The following is a 17,200-nucleotide window of genomic DNA, read 5'->3' on the forward strand; positions in this document are numbered from 1 at the left end:
TCTTGTACTTAAGTCGGCATTGTGCCTTTTCTATTTTATACCGATGCAATTTCTGTGTTTCATCGTCAATAAGAAGGTCAGAATGATACAATAAACCTGAAGTGAAGCATCGGAATCTATAACTAGTGTCACAGGAATGGTTCAAACACAGACAGTCAGAGGAGTCAGTATTCTCGTACTTAAGTCGGGATTGTGGCTTTTGTATTTAATTCCGATGCAATTTCTGTGTTTCATCGTTAATAAGACGGTCAGAGGGATACAGTAAACCTGGAGTGAAGCATCGGAATATATAACTAGAGTCACAGTAATGGTTCAAACATAGACAGTAAGAAGAGTCAGTCTTCTTGAACTTAAGTCGGCATTGTGCCTTTTGTATTTAATTCCGATGCAATTTCTGTGTTTCATCGTCAATAAGAAGGTCCAAGGGATACAGTAAACCTAAAGTGAAGCATCGGAATCTATAACTAGTGCCACTGGAATGGTTCAAAATATAGACAGTAAGAAAAGTCAGTCTTCTTGTAGTTAAGTCGGCATTGTGCCATTTGTATTTAATTCCGATGCAATTTCTGAGATTCATCGTCAATAAGAAGGTCCAAGGGATACAGTAAACCAGAAGTGAAGCATCGGATTCTATAACTAGTGTCACAGAAATGGTTCAAAGCATAGACAGTAGAAAGAGTCAGTCTTCATATACTTAAGTCGGCATTGTGCCTTTTGTATTATATCCGATCCAATTTCTGTGTTTCATCGTCAGTATGAAGGTCCAAGGGAAACAGTAAACCTGAAGTGAAGCATCGGAATCTATAACTAGTGTCACAGGAATGGTTCAAATCATAGACAGTACGAAGAGTCAGTCTTCTTGTACTTAAGTCGGCATTGTGGCTTTTGCATTTAATTCCGATGCAATTTCTGTGTTCCATCGTCAATAAGAAGGTCATAGGGATACAGTAAACCTGAAGTGCTGCTTCGGAATCTATAACTAGTGTCACAGGAATGGTTCAAAACATAGTCAGTAAGAAGAGTCTGTCTTCTTTTACTTAAGTCGGCATTGTGCCTTTTCTATTTAATTCCGATGCAATTTCTGTGTTTCATCGTCAATAACAAGGTCCAAGGGATACAGTAAACCTGGAGTGAAGCATCGGAATCTATAACTAGTGTCCATGGAATGGTTCAAAGCATAGTCAGTAGAAGAGTCAGTCTTCTTTTACTTAAGTCGGCATTGTGCCTTTTGTATTTAAATCCGATGCAATTTCTGTGTTTCATCGTCAACAAGAAGGTCAGAGGGATACAGTAAACCTGAAGTGAAGCATCGGAATCTATAGGTAGTGTCACAGGAATGGTTCAAACATAGTCAGGAAGAAGCGTCAGTCTTCTTGTTCTTAAGTCGGCATTGTGCTTTTTGTATTTAATTCCGACGCAATTTCTGTGTTTCATTGTCAATAAGTAGGTCCAAGGGATACAGTTAACCTCAAGTGAAACATCGGAATCTATAACTAGTGTCACAGGAATGGTTCAAAACATAGTCAGTAGGAAGAGTCGGTCTTCATATACTGAAGTCGGCGTTGTGCCTTTTGTATTTACTACCGATACAATTTCTGTGTTTCATCGTCAATAAGAAGGTCCAAAGGATTCAGTAAACCTCAAGTGAAGCATCGATATCTATAACTAGTGTCACAGGAATGGTTCAAAACATAGTCAGTAGGAAGAGTCGGTCATCATGTACTTAAGTCGGCATTGTGCCTTTTGTATTTCATTCCGATGCAACTTCTGTGTGTCATCGTAAATAAGAGGGTCTAAGGGATACAGTAAACCTCCAGTGAAGCATCGGAATCTATAACTAGTGTCACAGGAATGGTTCAAAACATAGACAGTAAGAAGAGTCAGTCTTCTTGTACTTAAGTCGGCATTGTGACTTTTGTATTTAATTCCGAAGCCATTTCTGTGTTTCATCGTCAATAAGAAAGTCAGAGGGATACACTAAACCTGAAGTGACGCATGTTAATCTATAGCTAGTGTCACAGGAATGGTTCAATACATAGTCAGTAAGAAGAGTCAGTCTTCTTGTACTTATGTCGGAATTGTGCCTTTTGTATTTAATTCCGATGCAATTTGTGTGTTTCTTCGTCAATTCGAAGGTCCAAGGGATACAGTAAACCTGGAGTGAAGCGTCGGAATCTATAACTAGTGTCACAGGAACGGTTCAAAGCATAGACAGTAAGAAGAGTCAGTCTTCTTGTACTTAATTCGGCATTGTGCCTTTAGTATTTAATTCCGATGCTATTTCTGTGTTTCATCGTCAATAAGAAGGTCCAAGGGATACAGTAAAGCTGAAGTGAGGCATCGGAATCTACAACTAGTGTCACAGGAATGGTTCAAAACATAGTCAGAACGAAGAGTCGGTCTTCATGTTCTTAAGTCGGCATTGTGCCTTTTGTATTTAATTCCGATGCAATTTCTGTGTTTCATCGTCAATAAGAAGGTCCAAGGGATACAATAATCCTGAAGTGAAACATCGTAATCTATAACGAGTGTCACAGGAATGGTTCAAAACATAGACAGTAGGAAGAGTCAGTCTTCTTGTACTTAAGTCGGCATTGTGCCTTTTGTATTTAATTCCGATTCAATTTCTGTGTTTCAGCGTCAATAAGAAGGTCCAAGGGATACAGTAAACATGAAGTGAATCATCGGAATCTATAACGAGTGTCACAGGAATGGTTCAAAACATAGACAGTAGGAAGAGTCAGTCTTCTTGTACTTAAGTCGGCATTGTGCCTTTTGTATTTAATTCCGATACAATTTCTGTGTTTCATCGTCAATAAGAAATTCCAAGGGATACAATAAGCCTCAAGTGAAGTATCGGAATCTATAACTAGTGTCACAGGAATGGTTCAAAACATAGTCAGTAGGAAGAGTCGGTCTTCATGTCCTTAAGTCGGCATTGTGCCTTTTGTATTTAATTCCCATGCTATTTCTGTGTTTCATCGTCAATAAGAATGTCCAAGGGATCCAGTAAACCTGAAGTGAAGCATCGGAATATATAACTAGTGTCACACTAATGGTTCAAAACAAAGTCAGTAGAAGAGTCAGTCTTCTTGTCCTTAAGTCGGCATTGTGCCTATTGTCTTTAATTCCGATGCAATTTCTGTGTTTCATCGTCAATAAGAAGGTCCAAGGGATACAGTAAACCTGGAGTGTAGCATCGGAATCTGTAACTAGTGTCACAGGAATGGTTCAAAACATATACAGTAAGAACAGTCAGTCTTCGTGTACTTAAGTCAGCATTTTGCCTTTTGTATTTAATTCCGATGCAATTTCTATGTTTCATCGTCAATAAGAAGGTCCAAGGAGTACAGTAAACCTGAAGTGAAGCATCGGAATCTATAACTAGTGTCACAGGAATGGTTCAAGACATAGTCAGTAAGAAGAATCAGTTTTCTTGTACTTAAGTCGGCATTGTGCCTTTTCTATTTCATTCCGATGCAATTTCTGTGTTTAATCGTCAATAACAAGGTCCAAGGGATACAGTAAACCTGGAGTGAAGCATCGGAATCTATAACTAGTGTCAATGGAATAGTTCACAACATAGACAATAAGAAGAGTCAGTCTTCTTGTACTTAAGTCGGCATTGTGCCGATTGTATTTAATTCCGATGCAATTTCTGTGTTTCATCGTCAATAAGAAGGTCCAAGGGATACAATAATCCTGAAGTGAAACATCGTAATCTATAACGAGTGTCACAGGAATGGTTCAAAACATAGACAGTAGGAAGAGTCAGTCTTCTTGTACTTAAGTCGGCATTGTGCCTTTTGTATTTAATTCCGATTCAATTTCTGTGTTTCAGCGTCAATAAGAAGGTCCAAGGGATACAGTAAACCTGAAGTGAATCATCGGAATCTATAACGAGTGTCACAGGAATGGTTCAAAACATAGACAGTAGGAAGAGTCAGTCTTCTTGTACTTAAGTCGGCATTGTGCCTTTTGTATTTAATTCCGATGCAATTTCTGTGTTTCATCGTCAATAAGAAGGTCCAAGGAGTACAGTAACCCTGAAGTGAAGCATCGGAATCTATAACTAGTGTCACAGGAATGGTTCAAGACATAGTCAGTAAGAAGAATCAGTCTTCTTGTACTTAAGTCGGCATTGTGCCTTTTCTATTTCATTCCGATGCAATTTCTGTGTTTAATCGTCAATAACAACGTCCAAGGGATACAGTAAACCTGGAGTGAAGCATCGGAATCTATAACTAGTGTCAATGGAATAGTTCACAACATAGACAATAAGAAGAGTCAGTCTTCTTGTACTTAAGTCGGCATTGTGCCTTTTGTATTTAATTCCGATGCAATTTCTGTGTTTCATCGTCAATAAGAAGGTCCAAGGGATACAATAATCCTGAAGTGAAACATCGTAATCTATAACGAGTGTCACAGGAATGGTTCAAAACATAGACAGTAGGAAGAGTCAGTCTTCTTGTACTTAAGTCGGCATTGTGCCTTTTGTATTTAATTCCGATTCAATTTCTGTGTTTCAGCGTCAATAAGAAGGTCCAAGGGATACAGTAAACCTGAAGTGAATCATCGGAATCTATAACGAGTGTCACAGGAATGGTTCAAAACATAGACAGTAGGAAGAGTCAGTCTTCTTGTACTTAAGTCGGCATTGTGCCTTTTGTATTTAATTCCGATGCAATTTCTGTGTTTCATCGTCAATAAGAAATTCCAAGCGATACAATAAGCCTCAAGTGAAGTATCGGAATCTATAACTAGTGTCACAGGAATGGTTCAAAACATAGTCAGTAGGAAGAGTCGGGCTTCATGTACTTAAGTCGGCATTGTGCCTTTTGTATTTAATTCCCATGCTATTTCTGTGTTTCATCGTCAATAAGAAGGTCCAAGGGATCCAGTAAACCTGAAGTGAAGCATCGGAATCTATAACTAGTGTCACACTAATGGTTCAAAACAAAGTCAGTAGGAAGAGTCAGTCTTCTTGTCCTTAAGTCGGCATTGTGCCTATTGTATTTAATTCCGATGCAATTTCTGTGTTTCATCGTCAATAAGAAGGTCCAAGGGATACAGTAAACCTGGAGTGTAGCATCGGAATCTGTAACTAGTGTCACAGGAATGGTTCAAAACATATACAGTAAGAACAGTCAGTCTTCGTGTACTTAAGTCAGCATTTTGCCTTTTGTATTTAATTCCGATGCAATTTCTATGTTTCATCGTCAATAAGAAGGTCCAAGGAGTACAGTAGACCTGAAGTGAAGCATCGGAATCTATAACTAGTGTCATAGGAATGGTTCAAGACATAGTCAGTAAGAAGAATCAGTCTTCTTGTACTTAAGTCGGCATTGTGCCTTTTGTATTTAATTCCGATTCAATTTCTGTGTTTCATCGTCAATAAGAAGGTCCAAGGGATCCAGTAAACCTGAAGTGAAGCATCGGAATCTATAACTAGTGTCAATGGAATAGTTCACAACATAGACAATAAGAAGAGTCAGTCTTCTTGTACTTAAGTCGGCATTGTTCCGATTGTATTTAATTCCGATGCAATTTCTGTGTTTCATCGTCAACAAGAAGTTCAGAGGGATACACTAAACTTGAAGTGAAGCATCGGAATCTATAGCTAGTGTCACAGGAATGGTTCAATCATAGTCAGTAAGAAGAGTTAGTCTTCTTGTTTTTAAGTCGCCATTGTGCTTTTTGTATTTAGTTCCGATGCAATTTCTGTGTTTCATTGTCAATAAGAAGGTGCAAGGAATACAGTAAACCTGTAGCGAAGCATCGGAATCTATAACTAGTGTCACAGGAATGGTTCAAAACATAGTCAGTAAGAAGAGTCGGTCTTCTTGTACTTAAGTCGGCATTGTGCCTTTTGTATCTAATTCCGATGCAATTTGTGTGTTTCTTCGTCAATAAGAAGTTCCAAGGGATACAGTAAACCTGAAGTGAAGCATCGTAATCTATAACTAGTGTCACAGGAATGGTTCAAAACAAAGACAGTAAGAAGAGTCAGTCTTGTACTTAAGTCGGCATTGTTCCTTTTGTGTTTAATTCCGATGCAGTATCTGTGTTTCATCGTCATTAAGAAGGTCCAAGGGATACAGTGAACCTCAAGTGAAGCATTGGAATCTATAACTAGTGGCACAAGAAGGCTCAAAACATAGACAGTAAGAAGAGTCAGTCTTCTTGTACTTAAGTCGGCCTTGTGCCTTTTGTATTTAATTCCGAAGCCATTTCTGTGTTTCATCGTCATTAAGAAAGTTAGAGGGATACACTAAACCTGAAGTGAAGCATCGGAATCTATAGCTAGTGTCACAGGAATGGTTCAATACATAGTCAGTAAGAAGAGTCAGCCTTCTTGTACTTAAGTCGGCATTGTGCCTTTTGTATCTAATTCCGATGCAATTTGTGTGTTTCTTAGTCAATAAGAAGGTCCAAGGGATACAGTAAACCTGAATTGAAGCATCGGAATCTATAACTAGTGTCACAGGAAGGCTCAAAACAAAGACAGTAAGAAGAGTCAGTCTTCTTGTACTTAATTCGGCATTGTGCCTTTTGAATTTAATTCCGATGCAATTTCTGTGTTTCATCGTCAATACTAAGGTCCAAGGGATACAGTAAACCTGGAGTGTAGCATCGGAATCTGTAACTAGTGTCACATGAATGGTTCAAAACATAGACAGCAAGAAGAGTCAGTCTTCGTGTACTTAAGTCGGCATTTTACCTTTTGTATTTAATTCCGATGCAATTTGTATGTTTCATCGTCAATAAGAAGGTCCAAGGGGTGCAGTAAACCTGAAGTGAAGCATCGGAATCTATAACTAGTGTCACAGGAATGGTTCAAAACATAGTCAGTAAGAAGAGTCAGTCTTCTTGCCCTTAGGTCGGCATTGTGCTTTTTGTATTTAATTCCGATGCAATTTCTGTGTTTCATTGTCAACAAGAAGGTCCAAGGGATACAGTAAACCTGGAGCGAAGCATCGGAATCTATAACTAGTGTCACAGGAATGGTTCAAAACATAGACATTAAGAAGAGTCAGTCTTCATGTACTTAAGTCGGCATTGTGCCTTTTGTATTTAATTCCGATGCAATTTCTGTGTTTCATCGTTAATAAGAAGGTCCAGGGTATACAGTTAACCTCAAGTGAAACATCGAAATCTATAACTAGTGTCACAGGAATGGTTCAAAACATAGTCAGTAAGAAGAGTCAGACATCTTGTACTTATGTCGGCATTGTGCCTTTTCTATTTAATTCCGATGCAATTTCTGTGTTTCATCGTCAATAACAAGGTCCAAGGGATACAGTAAACCTGGAGTGAAGCATCGGTATCTATAACTAGTGTCAATGGAGTGGTTCAAAATATAGACAGTAAGAAGAGTCAGTCTTCTTGTACTTAAGTCGGCTTTGTGCATATTGTATTTAATTCCGATGCAATTTCAGTGTTTTATCGTCAACAAGAAGGTCAGAGGGATACAGTAAACCTGAAGTGAAGCATCGGAATCTATAGCTAACGTCACAGGAATGGTTCAAACATAGTCAGTAAGAGGAGTCAGTCTTCTTGCCCTTAAGTCGACATTGTGCTTTTTGTATTTAATTCCGATGCAATTTCTGTGTTTCGTTGTCAACAAGAAGGTCCAAGGGATACAGTAAACCTGGAGCGAAGCATCGGAATCTATAACTAGTGTCACAGGAATGGTTCAAAACATAGACAATAAGAAGAGTCAGTCTTCTTGTACTTAAGTCGGCATTGTGCCTTTTGTATTTAATTCCGATGCAATTTCTGTGTTTCATCGTCAATAAGAAGGTCCAAGGGATACAGTTAACCTCAAGTGAAACATCGGAAACTATAACTAGTGTCACAGGAATGGTTCAAAACATAGTCAGTAGGAAGAGTCGGTCTTCATGTACTTAAGTAGGCATTGTGCCTTTTGTATTTAATACCGATACAATTTCAGTGTTTCATCGTCAGTAAGAAGGTCCAAGGGATACAGTAAACCTCAAGTGAAGCATCGGTATCAATAACTAGTGTCTCAGGAATGGTTCAAAACTTAGTCAGTAGGAAGAGTCGGTCATCATGTACTTAAGTCGGCATTGTGACTTTTGTATTTCATTCCGATGCAATTTCTGTGATTCATCGTCGATAAGAAGGTCCAAGGGATACAGTAAAGCTCAAGTGAAGCATCGGAATCTGTAACTAGTGTCACAGGAATGGTTCAAAACATAGACAATAAGATGAGTCAGTCATCTTGTACTTAAGTCGGCATTGTGCCTGTTGTATTTAATTCCGATGCAATTTCTGTGTTTCATCGTCAATAAGAAGGTCCAAGGGATACAGTAAACCCCAAGTGAAGCATTGGAATCTATAACTAGTGTCACAGGAATGGTTCAAAACATAGACAGTAAGAAGAGTCAGTCTTTTTGTACTTATGTCGGCATTGTGCCTTTTGTATTTAATTCCGAAGCCATTTCTGTGTTTCATTGTCATTACGAAAGTCAGAGGGATACACTAAACCTGAAGTGAAGCATCGGAATCTATAGCTAGTGTCACAGGAATGGTTCAAAACATAGTCAGTAAGAAGAGTCAGTCTTCTTGTACTTAAGTCGGCATTGTGCTTTTTGTATTTCATTCCGATGCAATTTGTGTGTTTCTTCGTCAATAAGAAGGTCCAAGGGAAACAGTAAACCTGGAGTGAAGCATCGGAATGTATAACTAGTGTCACAGGAATGGTTCAAATCATAGACAGTAAGAAGAGTCAGTCTTCTTGTACTTAATTCGGCATTGTGCCTTTTGTATTTAATTCCGATGCAATTTCTGTGTTTCATCGTCAACAACAAGGTCAGAGGGATACAGTAAACCTGAAGTGAAGCATCGGAATCTATAGCTAGTGTCACAGGAATGGTTCAAACATAGTCAGTAAGAAGAGTCAGTCTTCTTGTTCTTAAGTCGGCATTGTGCTTTTTGTATTTAATTCCGATGCAATTTCTGTGTTTCATTGTAAATAACAAGGTCCAAGGGATACAGCAAACCTGGAGCGATGCATCGGAATCTATAACTAGTGTCACAGGAATGGTTCAAAACATAGACAGTAAGAAGAGTCAGTCTTCTTGTACTTAAGTCGGCATTGTGCCTTTTGTATTTAATTCCGATGCAATTTCTGTGTTTCATCGTCAATAAGAAGGTATAAGGGATACAGTTCACCTAAAGTGAAGCATCGGAATCTATAACTAGTGTCACAGGAATGGTCAAAACATAGACAGTAAGAAGAGTCAGTCTTCTTGTACTTAAGTCGGCATTGTGCCTTTTGTATTTAATTCCGAAGCCATTTCTGTGTTTCATCGTCATTAAGAAAGTCAGAGGGATTCACTAATCCTGAAGTGAAGCATCGGAATCTATAGCTAGTGTCACAGGAATGGTTCAATACATGGCCAGTAAGAAGAGTCAGTCTTCTTGTACTTAAGTCGGCATTGTGCCTTTTGTATCTAATTCCGATGCAATTTGTGTGTTTCTTCGTCAATAAGAAGGTCCAAGGGATACAGTAAACCTGAAGTGAGGCATCGGAATCTATTACTAGTGTCACAGGAATGGTTCAAAACATACTCAGTAGGAAGAGACGGTCTTCATGTACTTATGTCGGCATTGTGCCTTTTGTATTTAATTCCGAGGCAATTTCTGTGTTTCATCGTCAATAAGAAGGTCCAAGGGATCCAGTAAATCTGATGTGAAGCATCGGATTCTATAACTAGTGTCACACTAATGGTTCAAAACAAAGTCAGTAGGAAGAGTCAGTCTTCGTGTCCTTAAGTCGGCATTGTGCCTTTTGTATTTAATTCCGATGCAATTTCTGTGTTTCATCGTCAATAAGAAGGTCCAAGGGATACAGTAAACCTGGAGTGTAGCATCGGAATCTGTAACTAGTGTCACAGGAATGGTTCAAAACATATACAGTAAGAACAGTCAGTCTTCGTGTACTTAAGTCGGCATATTGCCTTTTGTATCTAATTCCGATTCAATTTCTATGTTTCATCGTCAATAAGAAGGTCCAAGGGGTACACTAAACCTGAAGTGAAGCATCGGAATCTATAACTAGTGTCACAGGAATGGTTCAAAACATAGTCAGTAAGAAGAGTCAGTCTTCTTGTACTTAAGTCGGCATTGTGCCTTTTCTATTTAATTCCGATGCAATTTCTGTGTTTCATCGTCAATATCAAGGTCCAAGGGATACAGTAAACCTGGAGTGAAGCATCGGAATCTATAACTAGTGTCAATGGAATGGTTCAAAACATAGACAGTAAGAAGAGTCAGTATTCTTTTACTTAAGTCGGCATTGTGCTTATTGTATTTAATTCCAATGCAATTTCTGTGTTTCATCGTCAACAAGAAGGTCAGAGGGATACACTAAACCTGAAGTGAAGCATCGGAATCTATAGCTAGTGTCACAGGAATGGTTCAATCATAGTCAGTAAGAAGAGTTAGTCTTCTTGTTCTTTAGTCGGCATTGTGCTTTTTGTATTTAATTCCGATGCAATTTCTGTTTTTCATTGTCAATAAGAAGGTCCAACGGATACAGTTAACCTCAAGTGAAACATCGGAATGTATAACTAGTGTCACAGGAATGATTCAAAACATAGTCAGTAGGAAGAGTCGGTCTTCATGTACTTAATTTGGCATTGTGAAATTTGTATTTAATACCGATACAATTTCGGAGATTTCATCGTCAATAAGAAGGTCCAAGGGATACAGTAAACCTCAACTGAAGCATCGGTATCAATAACTAGTGTCACAGGAATGGTTCAAAACTTAGTCAGTAGGAAGAGTCGGTCATCATGTACTTAATTCGGCATTGTGACTTTTGTATTTCATTCCGATGCAATTTCTGTGTTTCATCGTCAATAGGAAGGTCCAGGGGATACAGTAAACCTCAAGTGAAGTATCGGAATCTATAACTAGTGTCACAGGAAGGCTCAAAACAAAGACAGTAAGAAGAGTCAGTCTTCTTGTACTTAAGTCGGCATTGTGCCTTTTGAATTTAATTCCGATGCAATTTCTGTGTTTCATCGTCAATAAGAAGGTCCAAGGGATACAGTAAACCTGAAGTGAGGCATCGTAATCTATAACTAGTGTCACAGGAAAGGTTCAAAACATAGTCATTAGGAAGAGTCGGTCTTCATGTACTTAAGTCGGCATTGTGCCTTTTGTATTTAATTCCGATGCAATTTCTGTGTTTCATCGTCAATAAGAAGTTCCAAGGGATCCAGTAAACCTTAGTGAAGCATCGGAATCTATAACTAGTGTCACAGGAATGGTTCAAAACATAGACAGTAGGAAGAGTCAGTCGTCTTGTACTTAAGTCGGCATTGTGCCATTTGTATTTAATTAGGATGCAATTTCTGTGTATCATCATCAATAAGACGTTCCAAGGGATACAGTAAACCTGGAGTGTAGCATCAGAATCTGTAACTAGTGTCACATGAATGGTTCAAAACATAGACAGTAAGAAGAGTCAGTCTTCGTGTACTTAAGTCGGCATTTTACTTTTTGTATTTAATTCCGATGCAATTTCTATGTTTCATCGTCAATAAGAAGGTCCAAGGGGTGCAGTAAACTTGAAGTGAAGCATCGGAATCTATAACTAGTGTCACAGGAATGGTTCAACACATAGTCAGTAAGAAGAGTCGGTCTTCTTGCCCTTAAGTCGGCATTGTGCTTTTTGTATTTAATTCCGATGCAATTTCTGTGTTTCATTGTCAACAAGAAGGTCCAAGGGATACAGTAAACCTGAAGTGAGGCATCGTAATCTATAACTAGTGTCACAGGAATGGTTCAAAACAAAGACAGTAAGAAGAGTCAGTCTTGTACTTAAGTCGGCATTGTGCCTTTTGTATTTAATTCCGATGAAATTTCTGTGTTTCATCGTCAATAAGAAGGTCCAAGGGATACAGTAAACCTGAAGTGAGGCATCGGAATCTATTACTAGTGTCACAGGAATGGTTCAAAACATAGTCAGTAGGAAGAGTCGGTCTCATGTACTTAAGTCGGCATTGTGCCTTTTGTATTTAATTCCGATGCAATTTCTGTTTTTCATCGTCAATAAGAAGTTCCAAGGGATCCAGTAAACCTGACGTGAAGCATCGGAATCTATAACTAGTGTCACAGGAATGGTTCAAAACATAGACAGTAGGAAGAGTCAGTCTCTTGTACTTAAGTCGGCATTGTGCCGTTTGTATTTAATTCCGATGCAATTTCTGTGTTTCATCGTCAATAAGAAGGTCCAAGGGATACAGTAAACCTGGCGTGTAGCATCGGAATCTGTAACTAGTGTCACACGAATGGTTCAAAACATAGACAGTAAGAAGAGTCAGTCTTCGTGTACTTAAGTCGTCATTTTGCCTTTTGTATTTAATTTCGATGCAATTTCTATGTTTCATCGTCAATAAGAAGGTCCAAGGGGTGCAGTAAACCTGAAGTGAAGCATCGGAATCTATAACTAGTGTCACAGGAATGGTTCAAAACATAGTCAGTAAGAAGAGTCAGACTTCTTGTACTTATGTCGGCATTGTGCCTTTTCTATTTAATTCCGATGCAATTTCTGTGTTTCATCGTCAATAACGAGGTCCAAGGGATACAGTAAACCTGGAGTGAAGCATCAGAATCTATACCTAGTGTCAATGGAGTGGTTCAAAACATAGACAGTAAGAATAGTCAGTCTTCTTGTACTTAAGTCGGCATTGTGCCTATTGTATTTAATTCCGATGCAATTTCTGTGCTTTATCGTCAACAAGAAGGTCAGAGGGATACAGTAAACCTGAAGTGAAGCATCGGAATCTATAGCTAGTGTCACCGGAATGGTTCAAACATAGTCAGTAAGAGAATCAGTCTTCTTGCTCTTAAGTCGGCATTGTGCTTTTTGTATTTAATTCCGATGCAATTTCTGTGTTTCATTGTCAACAAGAAGGTCCAAGGGATACAGTAAACCTGGAGCGCAGCATCGGAATCTATAACTAGTGTCACAGGAATGGTTCAAAACATAGACAGTAAGAAGAGTCAGTCTTCTAGTACTTAAGTCGGCATTGTGCCTTTTGTATTTAATTCCGATGCAATTTCTGTGTTTCATCGTCAATAAGAAGGTCCAAGGGATACAGTTAACCTCAAGTGAAACATCGGAATCTATAACTAGTGTCACAGGAATGGATCAAAACATAGTCAGTAGGAAGAGTCGGTCTTCATGTACTTAAGTCGGCATTGTGCCTTTTGTATTTAATACCGATACAATTTCTGTGTTTCATCGTCAACAAGAAGGTCAGAGGGATACAGTAAACCTGAAGTGAAGCATCGGAATCTATAGCTAGTGTCGCAGGAATGGTTCAAACATAGTCAGTAAGAAGAGTCAGTCTTCTTGTTCTTAAGTCGGCATTGTGCTTTTTGTATTTAATTCCCATGCAATTTCTGTGTTTCATTGTCAATAACAAGGTCCAAGGGATACCGTAAACCTGGAGCGATGCATCGGAATCTATAACTAGTGTCACAGGAATGGTTCAAAACATAGACAGTAAGAAGAGTCAGTCTTCTTGTACTTAAGTCGGCATTGTGCCTTTTGTATTTAATTCCGATGCAATTTCTGTGTTTCATCGTCAATAAGAATGTCCGAGGGATACAGTTAACCTCAAGTGAAGCATCGGAATCTATAACTTGTGTCACAGGAAGGCTCAAAACATAGACAGTAAGAAGAATCAGTCTTCTTGTACTTAAGTCGGCATTGTGCCTTTTGTATTTAATTCCGAAGCCAATTCTGTGTTTCATCGTCATTAAGAAAGTCAGACGGATACACTAAACCTGAAGTGAAGCATCGGAATCTATAGCTAGTGTCACAGGAAAGGTTCAATACATGGTCAGTAAGAAGAGCCAGTCTTCTTGTACTTAAGTCGGCATTGTGCCTTTTGTATCTAATTCCGATGCAATTTGTGTGTTTCTTCGTCAATAAGAAGGTCCAAGGGATACAGTAAACCTGAATTGAAGCATCGGAATCTACAACTAGTGTCACAGGAATGGTTCAAAACATAGACAGTAAGAAGAGTCAGTATTCTTTTACTTAATTCGGCATTGTGCCTATTGTATTTAATTCCCATGCAATTTCTGTGTTTCATCCTCATTAAGAGGGTCCAAGGGATACAGTAAACCTGAAGTGAGGCATCGGAATCTATAACTAGTGTCACAGGAATGGTTCAAAACATAGTCAGTAGTAAGAGTCGGTCTTCATGTACTTAAGTCGGCATTGTGCCTTTTGTATTTAATTCCGATGCAATTTCTGTGTTTCATCGTCAATAAGAAGTTCCAAGGGATCCAGTAAACCTGAAGTGAAGCATCGGAATCTATAACTAGTGTCACAGGAATGGTTCAAAACATAGACAGTAGGAAGAGTCAGTCTTCTTGTACTTAAGTCGGCATTGTGCCGTTTGTATTTAATTCCGATGCAATTTCTGTGTTTCATCATCAATAAGAAGGTCCAAGGGATACAGTAAACCTGGAGTGTAGCATCGGAATCTGTAACTAGTGTCACACGAATGGTTCAAAACATAGACAGTAAGAAGAGACAGTCTTCGTGTATTTAAGTCGGCATTTTGCCTTTTGTATTTAATTTCGATGCAATTTCTATGTTTCATCGTCAATAAGAAGGTCCAAGGGGTGCAGTAAACCTGAAGTGAAGCATCGGAATCTATAACTAGTGTCACAGGAATGGTTCAAATCATAGTCAGTAAGAAGAGTCAGTCTCCTTGTACATAAGTCGGCATTGTGCCTTTTGTATTTAATTCCGATGCAATTTCTGTGTTTCATCGTCAATAAGAAGGTCCAAGGGATACAGTTAAACTCAAGTGAAGCATCGGAATCTATAACTAGTGTCACAGGAAGGCTCAAAACATAGACAGTAAGAAGAGTCAGTCTTCTTGTACTTAAGTCTGCATTGTGCCTTTTGTATTTAATTCCGAAGCCATTTCTGTGTTTCATCGACATTAAGAAAGTCAGAGGGATACACTAAACCTGAATTGAAGCATCGGAATCTATAGCTACTGTCACAGGAATTGTTCAATACATAGTCAGTAAGAAGAGTCAGTCTTCTTGTACTTAAGTCGGCATTGTGCCTTTTGTATCTAATTCCGATGCAATTTGTGTGTTTCTTCGTCAATAAGAAGGTCCAAGGGATACAGTAAACCTGAAGTGAAGCATCGTAATCTATAGCTAGTGTCACAGGAATGGTTCAAACATAGTCAGTAAGAAGAGTCAGTCTTCTTGTTCTTAAGTCGGCATTGTGCTTTTTGTATTTAATTCCGATGCAATTTCTGTGTTTCATTGTCAATAACAAGGTCCAAGGGATACAGTAAACCTGGAGCGATGCATCGGAATCTATAACTAGTGTCACAGGAATGGTTCAAAACATAGACAGTAAGAAGAGTCAGTCTTCTTGTACTTAAGTCGGCATTGTGCCTTTTGTATTTAATTCCGATGCAATTTCTGTGCTTCATCGTCAATAAGAAGGTCCAAGGGATACAATTAACCTCAAGTGAAGCATCGGAATCTATAACTAGTGTCACAGTAAGGCTCAAAACATAGACAGTAAGAAGAGTCAGTCTTCTTGTACTTAAGTCTGCATTGTGCCTTTTGTATTTAATTCCGAAGCCATTTCTGTGTTTCATCGTCATTAAGAAAGTCAGAGGGATACACTAAACCTGAAGTGAAGCATCGGAATCTATAGCTAGTGTCACAGGAATGGTTCAATACATAGTCAGTAAGAAGAGTCAGTCTTCTTGTACTTAAGTCGGCATTGTGCCTTTTGTATCTAATTCCGATGCAATTTGTGTGTTTCTTCGTCAATAAGAGGGTCCAAGGGATACAGTAAACCTGAAGTGAAGCATCGGAATCTATAACTAGTGTCACAGGAATGGTTCAAAACATAGTCAGTAAGAAGAGTCAGACTTCTTGTACTTATGTCGGCATTGTGCCTTTTCTATTAAATTCCGATGCAATTTCTGTGTTTCATCGTCAATAACAAGGTCCAAGGGATACAGTAAACCTGGAGTGAAGCATCAGAATCTATAACTAGTGTCAATGGAGTGGTTCAAAACATAGAGAGTAAGAATTGTCAGTCTTCTTGTACTTAAGTCGGCATTGTGCCTATTGTATTTAATTCCGATGCAATTTCTGTGCTTTATCGTCAACAAGAAGGTCAGAAGGATACAGTAAACCTGAAGTGAAGCATCGGAATCTATAGCTAGTGTCACCGGAATGGTTCAAACATAGTCAGTAAGTAGAGTCAGTCTTCTTGCTCTTAAGTCGGCATTGTGCTTTTTGTATTTAATTCCGATGCAATTTCTGTGTTTCATTGTCAACAAGAAGGTCCAAGGGATACAGTAAACCTGGAGCGCAGCATCGGAATCTATAACTAGTGTCACAGGAATGGTTCAAAACATAGACAGTAAGAAGAGTCAGTCTTTTAGTACTTAAGTCGGCATTGTGCCTTTTGTATTTTTCCGATGCAATTTCTGTGTTTCATGGTCAATAAGAAGGTCCAAGGGATACAGTTAACCTCACTTGAAACATCGGAATCTATTACTAGTGTCACAGGAATGGATCAATACATAGTCAGTAGGAAGAGTCGGTCTTCATGTACTTAAGTCGGCATTGTGCCTTTTGTATTTAATACCGATACAATTTCTGTGTTTCATCGTCAACAAGAAGGTCAGAGGGATACAGTAAACCTGAAGTGAAGCATCGTAATCTATAGCTAGTGTCGCAGGAATGGTTCAAACATAGTCAGTAAGAAGAGTCAGTCTTCTTGTTCTTAAGTCGGCATTGTGCTTTTTGTATTTAATTCCCATGCAATTTCTGTGTTTCATTGTCAATAACAAGGTCCAAGGGATACCGTAATCCTGGAGCGATGCATCGGAATCTATAACTAGTGTCACAGGAATGGTTCAAAACATAGACAGTAAGAAGAGTCAGTCTTCTTGTACTTAAGTCGGCATTGTGCCTTTTGTATTTAATTCCGATGCAATTTCTGTGTTTCATCGTCAATAAGAATGTCCAAGGGATACAGTTAACCTCAAGTGAAGCATCGGAATCTATAACTAGTGTCACAGGAAGGCTCAAAACATAGACAGTAAGAAGAGTCAGTCTTCTTGTACTTAAGTCGGCATTGTGCCTTTTGTAT

This window comes from Schistocerca serialis, chromosome 12 (assembly GCF_023864345.2).
Source record: "Schistocerca serialis cubense isolate TAMUIC-IGC-003099 chromosome 12, iqSchSeri2.2, whole genome shotgun sequence".
Lineage (NCBI taxonomy): Eukaryota > Metazoa > Arthropoda > Insecta > Orthoptera > Acrididae > Schistocerca > Schistocerca serialis.